Source organism: Arvicola amphibius, chromosome 9 (assembly GCF_903992535.2).
Source record: "Arvicola amphibius chromosome 9, mArvAmp1.2, whole genome shotgun sequence".
NCBI classification, from domain to species: domain Eukaryota; kingdom Metazoa; phylum Chordata; class Mammalia; order Rodentia; family Cricetidae; genus Arvicola; species Arvicola amphibius.
The window spans coordinates 70,682,345-70,694,640 of record NC_052055.2 but is presented as its reverse complement, the minus strand read 5'-3'; the positions used below and the strand labels follow the sequence as shown (position 1 = coordinate 70,694,640).

Sequence of the window (12,296 nt, the reverse complement as noted above, 5' to 3'; positions counted from 1 at the left end):
GACGGAACTAAGGGATGGCTTAAAACAAGTCTGTCTGACTTAGCAAACAGAAATATGCACACTCAGTTAAACGTGAATTTCAGACACCACACTTGGACATTTCATTTCATTTTGCTTGTCTGAGATAGGGTCTCACTGTGTAGCTTTGACTGCACAGGAACTCCTTATGTAGACCAGGCTAGCCTGGAATTCACCTGCCCCTGCCTCCCAAGTGCTGGGATTAAAGGTGTGGGCCACTGTTCAAAGCCAAGCTTGCAGTGTGTGACACCTTTAACCCCAGTACTCAGAAGGCAGGCCATCTCTAGGAGTCGAGGCCAGCATGTTTTGCATAGTGAATTCCAGCCAATCAGAACTCAGAGAGAGAGAGACCATGGCTCCGAAATAAAATAAAATAAAGGGAAGAAAAGGAGTTCAAACTTAAGTAAGTGTCCTGTATTTCATCTGGTAATCTGAATGGGAAGAGAAGATGCAGTCTAAAGACTTTAGGTCAGCAATTCTCAACCTGTGGGTTGTGACTCCCGAGTCCCGGTGTTCCTTTCATTGGGGTTACGTATCGGGTATTTAATTATGATTCATAGCAGTAGTAAAATTAAAGTTATGAAGTAGTCATAGATAATTTTATGACTGCAGGTCAGCACAACATGAGGAGCTGTGTCGAAGGGTCTCAGCATTCGGAAGGTTGAGAGCCACTGTTTGGACCTTCATTATCCTTACAGAAACAGTCACCGTGAAGGGTTGGGGTATGTCTTTCTAGAAACTGTTCTTGCACATATAGAAGTGTGTGTGTGCTTGAACCCAGGCTTCTCCGTTTGTAACTCAGTGACTTGGGAAGAGAGAAACCTCTCCGGCTCTTAGTTTTCTTTCTTTCTTTTTAAGATTTCTTTATTTTTATTTTATATGCATGGACGTTTGCTTACATGTATGCATGTGTGCCTCACGTGTGCCCTCAGAGGTCCTTGGAGTTCAGAAGAAGGCATCAGGTCTGGAACTGGAGTTAGAGGTGGTTGTGAGCTGTCATGTGGGTGCTGGGAACTGAACCTAGGCCCTCTGGAAGAGCTCGTAACTGCTTCTGAGCCATCATCTCTCCAGCTGCTGAGCCATCTCTCCAGCCTCCATTTTTAATGTTAATTGTCAATTTTATGATAAGTGTAATTTGTAAATTAAACATTATCATCAGTATCATGAATAGAGAAAAATATAATATATAGTATGTGGGCATCTAGAGCATCGGGTATCCGTTGGGGTCTCCTGCAGACAATGTAGCGCTAATATAATGCAATTTGTGGGAACTTTGAACCCATTGCATGCCTGACAGACAAAATGTCTGAACAAGAAACCATTTGTTGTCTTAGCAACTTCAAGCTGTGACAGTGGACTCCGGGAGATTTCCGAGCTTTCAAAACTGCCTTAGTCAATGAATGCCATACGATAATTCTACGCTCTCCCACCCCCATCCTAGGGCCAGCAAGATGGCTAAGCTGGTAAAGATGCTTGCTGTCAAACCTGATGACCCAGGTTCAATCCTGGAGACCAACATCATGGAAGAAAAGAAACAACTTCTACGTGCATGTGTGTATGCACGCGTAGAAGTGTTCTAACTGGATAGTTGCATTGATGCCCGCATCCTTTTTAAAGAAGTTTTATTTACTCTTTGAGAATCTAATATAGTGTGTTTTGATCAGATTTGCCCCGCTTCCTCTGGTGTCTACATCTTCAAGGTCAGCTTCCTGGTGAGCTGCTCAGGGGTGGAGGAGCATTGAGCTCACACTCCAACTGTTCCTTAGCAACCCTGCGCTACAGTGTGACCCGGACACCGCCTCGCCTTCTGCTCTACCCTTCAATGGGACAAACTCAAGCTCTTTTACTGGGTGTGCGGGGGGAGGGTGGTGATTTCTAAGACTTTAATTCCTTGCAAGTTTTGTTCTGTTTTGTGCTGATGATGGACATTCTAGATGCCAGCACGCTGGGCCTTCTACCTGCTACAGAAACATTCTTTCCACCCATTCTCTTTACTTTTCCCCCTTTCACTTCCACTGGTAACTGGTCTACCAATTTCCAAGCCTTTAGGGGTTTCTCTAGTACTGATTAAAATTATTACTCTGTGTGTACTTGGTGTGTGTGTGTGTGTTCACGCACATGTGCCATGCCCAACGGATGGAGGCCTGAGGATAACTTTGTGGAGTTGATTCTCTCCTTTTACCTTTATGTGGCTTCTGGGATTTGAACTCAGGTCGCAGGCTTGCAGAGCAAGCCCCATTACTGAGCTGAGCCATCTCACTGACCTATTTTTTTAAATAATTCTCTAAAACTTAGCTTGCTTTTTAACTTTCCTTGCAGTCTTAGGATCCTTTTTTTTCAGTTCCAAGTCATTTACTTATAAGACAGATATAAATTTTGTGTGTTCATTTTGTTACTGGACAATATGGTACACTTTCTTACAGTATGTATGTTATGTATATATGGTTTTTGTATATACATGTTCCTATGAGTGTGTATACATGTGTGTAGGAACACATGCACATATGTGTTTGTGAAGGTCAGAGGTTGACTTTGGGTGCTTTACTTGGTCCCATTCCACCTTATTTATTTATTTTTTTATTTATTTATTTAAAATATGCTTTCTTTTAAAAAAAGTTATTTAAGCTATAGGTGGTGGCGCACACCTTTAACCCCAAACTTAGGAGGCAGAGGCAGGTGGATCTCTGTTAGTTGGAGGCCAGTCTGGTCTACAAAGTGACTTCCAGGACAGCCAAAGCTACACAGAGAAATTCTGTCTTGAAAAACAAACAAACAAGCAAACAAAAAGATGTATTTATTTATTTAGTTAATGAGTATATGCACTGGAACTAGAGTTGCAGACTATTGGGTGCCACCTGACGGGCATCTGGGAATTGAACCTGTGTCTTCTGGAGGCTAAACGAGAGCTCTTAACTATCTGTCCAGCTCTCCCCCTTATCCTTTGAGACAGCGTCCTTCATGGAACCTGGAGCCCATCAACTAAGCTCTGGGCATATGCCCGTCTCTGCCCTCACCTAGCCTTGGAGTTGGAGGGGCATGCTGCTCTGTCCGGGTGGCAAACTCAGGCTCCTTGGAGTTGGAGGGGCACGCTGTTCTGCCCGGGTCGCCAACTCAGCTATCGTGCTGCCTGGCAGACACTTTGCCGTCAGCCGTCTCTTAGGCCCCACGTTTTCTTATTGTATATGCCTAAATTTTCACAGCAATACACTTCCAAGATGAAAACTTCCTTTTTTTTTTCTGTTTGTTCTGTTGCAGAACTGGGGATTGGGCACAGAGTCTCTTATATGCTAGGCCAGTGCTTTGCCACTGAACTATACGGTTTGAGTTCTCCCATATCAGACATTAATCAAGAAAATGTCCCGCAGAGTTGCCTACAGGCTAATCTGATATAGGTAATAAAAAGAGAGAGAGAGAGAGAGAGAGAGAGAGAGAGAGAGAGAGAGAGAGAGAGAGAGAGAGGAGAAGAAAAAAATGAAAAAAAAAAACAAGCCAGGACCTCTTGCTACCGTAGATGTTTTTCCCTGCTCCTATCTCCAATTGCTGTCTGTACCTTTGTACATTGTGGATGGGAGCTGGTGATGTGGGCTTCCTTCTCTTTCCCTGACTTGTTCCCTAGTAAACCTGAGGCTGGTTCAGTTGCCTAAACCACTACGGGAAGGGAATCTCTTGTAGAGATTCTTGTTACAAAGGAATGTTGAATTTACCCCAAAACTTTTTAAAAGCCCCTATCGTTTTTTAAAAACTTAGCTTCCAGTATTTCATAGTTGTTATTATTACGTGTGTGTGTGTGTGTGTGTGTGTGTGCGTGCGTGCGTGTGTGCATGCACTAATGGAAGTCTATGGAAAATTTGCAGGAGTCAATTCTCTTCTCCGGCTGTGTGTGTCCTGGGGGCTCACACATGGGACGCCAGGCTGGCTGCAAGTGTCCTTACCCAATGAGCCAACTAGCTAGTCTGCTCAGAAGGGAACCGATGGCTTTGCACATGCCAGGCAGAACCCTACCAACTGACCTCCATCCACAGCCCCTTCCCTATGACAAAAAAAAGTGCAGGAGTGAAATTCATATGTAGTTTGCTTTTTAGGTGTTTTTTTCAAGACAGGGTCTCATTATGAATGTAACTCTGGCTGTCCTGAAAATCACCATGTAAAACAGATGACCTTGAACTCATAGAGAGATCCATGTGCCTCTGCCTCCCAGTTGCTGAGAGTAAAGGCGTCCACCACCACTGTTTCTGGCTCTGCACTTTTCTTTTAGATGCCATAGCTTTCAGATTTGGGCATCAATGTAATAGTGGCTTTGTTAAAAAAAAAATTCAGGAAGCTTGCCTTCTCTCTTATGTTTTTGAAATTTTTGACATCATTGATAGTTGGCAAGGGATCCAATAAATCCTGGTGTTGTCCACCACATCCAGTCCCAGCAGGGAGGGGGATGCCTCCACGCCAGCAAACCCACCTGATGGCAGCATTGAAAGCCACCACTCAGCAGGTACTCAAGGAAGAATTATCACTGAAAGAAAGCTGCAGAACCTACTTTCTAGAAGCCTTGGGGAGCCGGAAAAGGAGGAGAAGGAAAAGGAAAAGGAGGAGGAGGAAGTGGATTGTGTGGTTTGGACAAGAATTTAGCTCAACAGACCTTGTTTTCGTCCACTCAGCCACCAGACAAGGCTGAGAAAACAGGTCAAAGCCAATGGAATTTCTGCCGCTCCATAGCCAAAGCCCCGGACCGGCTCTAGCAGTGCTGGGTCTCTAATTTTGTTGATGCTTTCCCCAAGGAACCATGGGAGTCCACTGTGTGTTACCGGCCAAGGCCTGGGGTTGCCACTCATGGAGAAACGGCAAAGCATTATGTTGGTATAATGCCTTGCCCTTTCTTTGTGTAGATGAGGTTTAATGTACTATAGTTGCCTGATCTAGCTGTCTAATCCAGCACCTCTCGGTGTCTCATAGTTAGTCTCCTGCCCGAGGAAACACTGAAATAAAAGGTCCTAGAAAGTTTGGTATAAAGGGGACTCCTCTTCCGGAGTGTGCCTACGGAAACTGATGCCTCCTGAAGCTGAACTTGACCATCATTCTCCAGGTTACAGATCTATGTTTTGAAGACATGGTCATACTTTTGATTGTTTGGTTTTGAGACAAGCTTTCTCTGTGTAGCCCAGGCCATCCTGGCCTCGAACGCAGAGACCCGCCTGTCTCTGCCTTTTGAGTGCTGAGATTAAAGGCACGTACTGCCACCACCACCGGGAAACATTTTCATATTTTAGATGGCCTTATTTGTTGTGGAATATTCTTTTACACTGTGTGAAGATGTGTCACTCTGAATGGTTAAATAAAAAGCTGAACTGCCAATAGCTAGGCAGGATTCCCCGGCAGAGAGGACACTGGGAAGAAGGCAGTGGAGACTCCAGGAGATGCAGAGCAAACAGAATGGGTACTGTGGAGACAAGATAGTAAAGCCACAAGGCAGAAAGTAAATGAATAGAAATGGGTTGATTTAAGTTATAAGAGCTAGCCAGAAACAAGCCTAAGCTAAGGCTGAGCTTTCATAATTAATAATAATTCTCTGCTCATTATTGGGAAGCTAATGGTCCCAACGAAAAGGTCTTACCACACTCAGTCAGCTCTAACTTGAGCTTTGTCACCTCTGCACTCCGATGTGATGAAACACATGGTCTCTGTACTTCACAGACACAGTATAAATCCCATTTCTGTCTGATGAGCTGTGATGGTCAGACAGACAGCAGGATGGCAGAGGCTCTCAAGAGAGATGGAGGCCCCTAGCAGTGTGAGGTCCCTCTTAGACATTTTAGAACAACAGTTAAAGTCTATGCCACATGATTGGCAGGTCATTCATAATATGTGCTTGCAGTCACACGGTCTGATTTCCGGGTGGCAGATTGGCGTCTTTATGCACATTTGTCTGTGGGGATGCAGAGAGCAAGAATGTAGGAAAACAAGTCAATGGTGGAGGTTACACAATGGCATGACCCTAGCTAACGATAGCCACCTTATAAGGCCAATGCAAAAAATTGAGGACCCATTGGGTAAAAGGTTTCTGGCAGGGTCTAGCCTCTAGCAACTTACTACAGATAGCCTAGTGTTATTATCGCTTTATAAGACACCTCATACTGATGGGTGTGTCACCTTCTTTTGTTTTTGAAGACCTGAGTTCAAATAAAAACAAAACAAAAACAAAACAAAACAAACCAACCACGTAAAGACAGACGTGGCCAGCATGCCTGCAGTGAAGGGCAAAATGGAATTTTGCCAGGAATGCCCAGGCTGACTTAGAGGGATGTAGGCCCTGGAGAAAGAGACGTCTCCAGGGGAAGGTGTACACACGAGCACAGTAACACTCGGATACAGAGACATAGACAAAAGGCTAAGCTGGATTCTTAGTGACCCCCAAACCAGGAGATTAACAGACTCTCAAGGGGAAACTTTTTCTTTTTAGTTTAATTTTTTTTTCATTTTTGCATACCAACCCCAGTTCCCCCTCCCTCACCTTCTCCTGCCCCCTCCATCCCTTCATTCCACCCTCAGAGGGGGTAAGGCCTTGCGTAGGGAGTTAACAAAGTCTGGCATACCAAGTTGAGGCAGGACCAAGGCCTCAAGGGGAAAATTTTATAGCAGTGGTTCTCAGCCTTCTTAACCCTTGGACCCATCAATACAGTTCCTCAGGCTGTGGCGACCCCAACCATAACATTATTTCATTGCCACTTCATAACTGGAATTCTGTTACCGTTATGAATATAAATATCTATATGCAACCCTGTTGGGGTTGTGGCCCACAGGTTGAGAACCTGTTTCAGGCACACATATCCGGGATTCACTTATCTGTAAAATGATAACTGACTAATAACTTCCTGGATATGACTGGCAGAAGTAGGTCTAACCTGGCTTCTTTTTTCCCCTTTTTCTTTTTATGTTTTGTTGAGTCAGAGTCTCCATGTAGCCCAGGCTGGCCTTTGTAAGAAACTTTGTTTCTATAAAAGGTAGTTAGTTTGACAAGGGTCCATATTACCTGAAACTGCCCCCCTCCCCGCCCATTTCCCTTTGCACCAACAAGTCAATCACATTAGACTGAAAAGCCCAGCAATGGACGAGACAGGTTTACCACCCGGGCAGTGATTGAAGGCAGGAGCCATTTTGGCCAAGAGCGCTGCTGGTTAGCTCAGCTTGGGTTCCAATGCAATGTCTTTGCAAAAAGTGATTGCCTTGCTGAATTACTCCCTTTGTTCGTGTGCTCCTTTGTGCACGGAGATTGCTCTTTTCCAGCACGGCGAAAGCCCACTCCTTCAGCCTCGGCCCAGGGTTATAGGTGTGCACCACCATGCCCAGCTTTTTATTTTTTCCTTTCTGGTCATGCTTAGATTTAGTTCCCTAACCCAAGTGGGGACTTCTTAGGGCAGCGATTCTGGAGGTCAGAGGGAACATTGTAGAAATTCCCGGGAGAGCCCATCCTCGATTTATGTGGGGTTTCAGTTTCTTTCAGAGGGTTCAATTCCCAGCATCCACCTGACGCTCATCACGATCTGTAACTTCAGTACCACGGAATTCATCACCTTCTTCTGGCCTCTGCTGGCACCAAGCAGGCCAGTGGTGCACAAACATGCATGCAGGGAAAATACCCATATACTTAAAATAAAATAAATAAAAAGTATTTTATTTTAAAATACTTCGCATAAAATTAAATTGTATATAGTCAATCAAAATTCTTTTACTGTAAGCATCTTTTATAGTAATCACCTTTTTAATATGGAAAAGAGTTCATAATGGATCATTGAACTGAAAAAAACAGGATTGTGGTAGGAAAATGTATATACTAACCTTTCTATATGCTAAGGACATGAGAATTTCAAGAAAAAAAAAATGGTTACTTTTTTACCTAGGGTCTGTGTGTGGTATATATGGGACACAGTCATGACAAGCTCAATAGAGGCCTGAGTCTCAGTAGTTACCCTGAAGCAAAACCTGGTTCCAAGGAAGACCACAAACTGAAACCACCCAGGCACCACCTGGGAACAGGCATCCAAACAAAATTCCTAACGCCCCAACCATTGTAGATAGGATCACCTGCTGGCACACACCATTGCTTTTCACCAGGACACTCTGAGACAAATGTCAGCCAATCAGGGGTCCTGGACCTTAGAGATCCCTCACCCCAATCTCTGCTATTGAAAAAAACCCCACCCCAGCTGAGCTCAAGGCTCTCGACTGTGCAATTCACCGGACACATGGAGAGGCCGAGTTCAAACTTGAATAAGAATGAAAGCTCTTTGCTTTACACCCAGGACTCAGTCTCCTTGTTGGTTTTTGGGGACTCTTTGATCTGAGCATAACATCTGGAGGCTTGTCCAGGACCCCTCAAGCCCACCGGTACCACCACCCTGTAGAATCTTCAGCTAGCTGGTAAGTTTTCTGTGTTTACATTTCATTTCGTGTCTTTCTGTTTTGGTGGCCCATTTGTGTGTGGTCAATCCCTCCCGTTAATTGGGATACCAGGACCCTTCTATATGGATTGAATCCCTCTGGTTTCTGTAAAAAGACAAAGTGGGTGGCACCCACCTTCCGGCATAGAGCCTGAGTCTGGTTCACTTTTGCCTCCAGGTGCCGAGTTTCCATATTGTTCTATGGTGTTGTATTGTTTTGTCTTTTGTGCATTCTCTTTCTGACTGATGTAATGGGACAGACTCAAAGTACAACTTCTTTGACTTTGATATTGAATCCCTTACAGTGTTGGGGAGGCTGTTCATTTGTTTCCGGCTGTCCAGACCCGAAATAATCACTCAAAAACTATATTATTTGCATTATTGTTTGGCCAATAGCTTAAGCATATTGCTAGCTAGCTTTTATATCCTAAACTAACCCATCTCCAGTAATCTGTGTATCACCATGAGGTCGTGGTCTACTGGCAAAGTTTTAGCAGGATCCAACGGAGGCATCTTGTCTCCTGTGGGTGGCTACATGACTTCTCACTAACTCTGCCTGCTCTCTCTCTCTATATATATCTCTTCCAGACTGGCTATATTCTGTTAAGTCATTGGCCGAAAGCAGCTTCTTTATTAATCAATGGCAATCATAGCATACAGAGGGGAATCACACATCGCCTCTCTTTTTCTGTCTAAATAAAAAGGAAGGTTTTAACTTTAACATAGTAAAATTACACACAACAAAAACAGTTATCAAGCAAGAATTATAGTTACAATATTTATATCTACTTTAACTTTTATCATAACTAAGGAAAACTATAATAATAACTATCTATTCTTCAACTCCATCAAGGACTTCAGAAGGATATAATATTACCTAAGTTAACAGAAAGTACATTGTAAAGCAACTTCCCAAAACTCTAGAATTGACAGAGGCATCTTGATGCCTGGACAGTCACCCAAAGTTCTTCTGTAACATTGGGGCATCCTACAGCCTATAGTACCTGGCTGACTTTTCCATGGAGCTGGAAATTTCAAAGACAGTTTCACCCATATTGGCAGTTTGTCAGTCACTTTCTTCTGTGCCCTGCAGAATGTCTGGCAGTTTCTTTCATGAAGCAGGAACCCTGAAGGACTGTCTCACTTTTAGGCAAGTTCAGCAGTCATTTTTCTGTGGGTCCTGCATGTCCAGTTCATACAGCATAACATCAAGCAGTCCAGACAAGAGCAGTTTCTTGCCCAAATGGCTATCAAAGTCCATAAGGAGCCTCTTTGATGTCCATCATCCTTTTGAAGTAGATTGGTACTGCCAGGAGCAAACATGTTTCATTGTCATGAAAAGTCCTAAGTTCTTAAAACACTTTAAATACCATATTCCCTAGGTCTTTGAAAGGTTTGAAGAATAACTACCCACCTGAAATATATTTCTTCACATCTAAAAAACCTAACATGACTATAAGCTTGACTATTATAGATGACTATCTATTAACCTTTATTTTTTAATTATACATTACATTTTTAAATGAAATGAACAAACACATACCTTAATCAAGACCAGAAATATACATATAAGAAAATTGACCTAAAATTTGAATCAATAGACCAAGATCCATACCAATGCAAATCTCAATAGCATATCCCCCTTGAAATGTAAACAAATATTTATAAGCAGTATTTGGTAATTTAGGCATAGTTCTCTCAAAACTTCTTCCTGCTTTTTGTTGGGCAATGTATTTGGGGGTTTACACAGACTTTTCAGGGGCTGTTGGTCCATCAAACCACATTAGTCTGGAAGGAATCCATAGGTTCTCATCCTCTGTGGAAACAAAAGCAAAACCTCTTTTCCAAAGCAGCAAATCCTTAGACCCAAATTTTTTATTTATTTATTAATTATGTATACAATATTCTGTCTGTGTGTATGCGTGCTGGCCAGAAGAGGGCACCAGACCTCATTACAGATGGTTGCGAGCCACCATGTGGTTGCTAGGAATTGAACTCAGGACCTTTGGAAGAGCAGGCAATGCTCTTAACCTCTGAGCCATCTCTCCAGCCCCCCCCTTAGACCCAAATTTTGAAGTCAAGATACCTTTAAAGTATATATATTGGTTTAGCTTAGCAGCCTGTACAATGAAATGTCTCTCCTTACTTAGCTCCTTTACAGTCAAAAAATTCAAAGAAAACACAATAGTATACATAATCCAGACTCTTTGCATGTCTTCCATCTTTATGTGGCTTATTTTTATTTACTCCTTTAATCTGTAACTGTCTGTACTCTGTCTCTTTAAAAACCTTGTTTTATTTTTTTTTTAAATGATCTACTTGGGCTGGAGAGATGGCTTAGCGGTTAAGAGCATTGCCTGCTCTTCCAAAGGTCCTGAGTTCAATTCCCAGCAACCACATGGTGGCTCACAACCATCTGTAATGAGGTCTGGTGCCCTCTTGTGGCTTGTGGGTACACATGGAGACAAGATATTGTATACATAATAAATAAATAAATAAATAGAATGAAATACTCCTACCCAAGGTGGTATTTTTTAAAAAGATTTACTTCTTTTTTTATAACTCTCTATACTTTTTTCTTCTCTCTCCCAAGCCTATATACATTTTAAAAAATATATTGTGTCTCATTTATAGGTCTTTTAGTCTGAATCTGTGCTATTGTGTATCTGTAATCCTTTTCTGTCCAGGAGCACTTCTTAAAATGCCAAGCGGCATGGCTAGGACTAAGGCTGCTTTGCCTTTTGGCTCTGCCCAGTCCAACATAGGTCTGTTCACTGCCTCTGAGATTGCCAGGTGGGAGCATCCTCACCACCTCAACTCTGGTAAGCAGTTGGCCCCTGCTGCCACCAAGTAACTTGTAGCTTCCTGCCCACAAACTCCATTCAAGTGCTCAGCCTTCTGAAAGAGCCAGAGCTGTTTGTACAACCAACACAAACCAGGAAGCCACTGTTTCTTAAAGAAGCTAACTGGTTTATTTATTTGTTTATTTTTGCTGCTAATGCTGAATCAGGAAGACCTCTTGTTAAGGAGCCACAGAGCCCCTGCTTGCCACCATTGAACAGAACCCATTAAAATAATATGGCTACCAGTGCTTGAGTCTGTTCTTTATGTCTAGAATTATTTCCCAAGCTCTCTCAGGTTTTATGTGGATGTAGTTGACCACGTTGGTGCCATTTTGTAAGTGGAGGCTGCTTGTTCATTTCCAGACCACCCAGATCTGAAATAATCACACAGAAACTATACTAATTACAACAATGCTTGGCCAATCACTTAAGTGTATTGCTAGCTAGCTCTTATATCTTAAATAAACCCATTTGCGGGTTTTTTTTTTTTATATTTTACCACAAGACTCATAGTTCACCAGTACCAGGGTGCGGGTGTCCTTCTCCTCCTGCGGCTATGTGGCTTCTTTCTGACTCTGCCTTCTCTCTTTCTACATCTCTGTTTGGATTTTGCCTGGCTTTATCTGTTAAGCCGTTGGCCAAGAGCAGCTTCTTTATTAGCCAATGGCAATCAAAACATACAGAAGGGAGTTCCACATTGTTACAGGACTTTAGGGATAGGGTCAGAAGCCTCTCACTAAAAGGAGATAACCTTGGTTTATAGTGTGGGGCAACACAGGCAGTATGCCACACAAGCATGTGGCTGCTGGGCAGCATACTTGTGTAGGTGGGGCACCTGGGCTATGTAACCTTGTTGTAACAATGTAGCAAAGCTGCCAGTCCCAACCAGCCACAGCTTGCAAGAGGCAGGTGTGTCCAATAGGATTTCAAACAAAACAGAGAGTCTGGGGTTAATTGCTATAGTTGGAAACATTAACAATATTTTGCCCCCATGCTGTGAGCCCCC

At 43.1% G+C, this 12,296-nt stretch overlaps 1 long non-coding RNA gene across 3 annotated transcripts in view; it reads left to right on the top strand.

Annotated features, from left to right (window-relative positions):
* The first annotated feature begins 294 nt into the window (after positions 1-294).
* LOC119823309 overlaps positions 295-12,296 on the top strand; it is a 30,679-nt gene continuing 18,677 nt past the window's right edge. For 2 of the 3 annotated variants that reach the window (XR_005286931.1, XR_005286933.1), the window contains exons 1-3: positions 295-421; positions 631-740; positions 8,310-8,427. This is a non-coding gene — a long non-coding RNA (uncharacterized LOC119823309). The remainder of the gene's footprint in view (positions 422-630; positions 741-8,309; positions 8,428-12,296) is intronic. The other variant, XR_005286932.1, reaches the window with a different exon arrangement.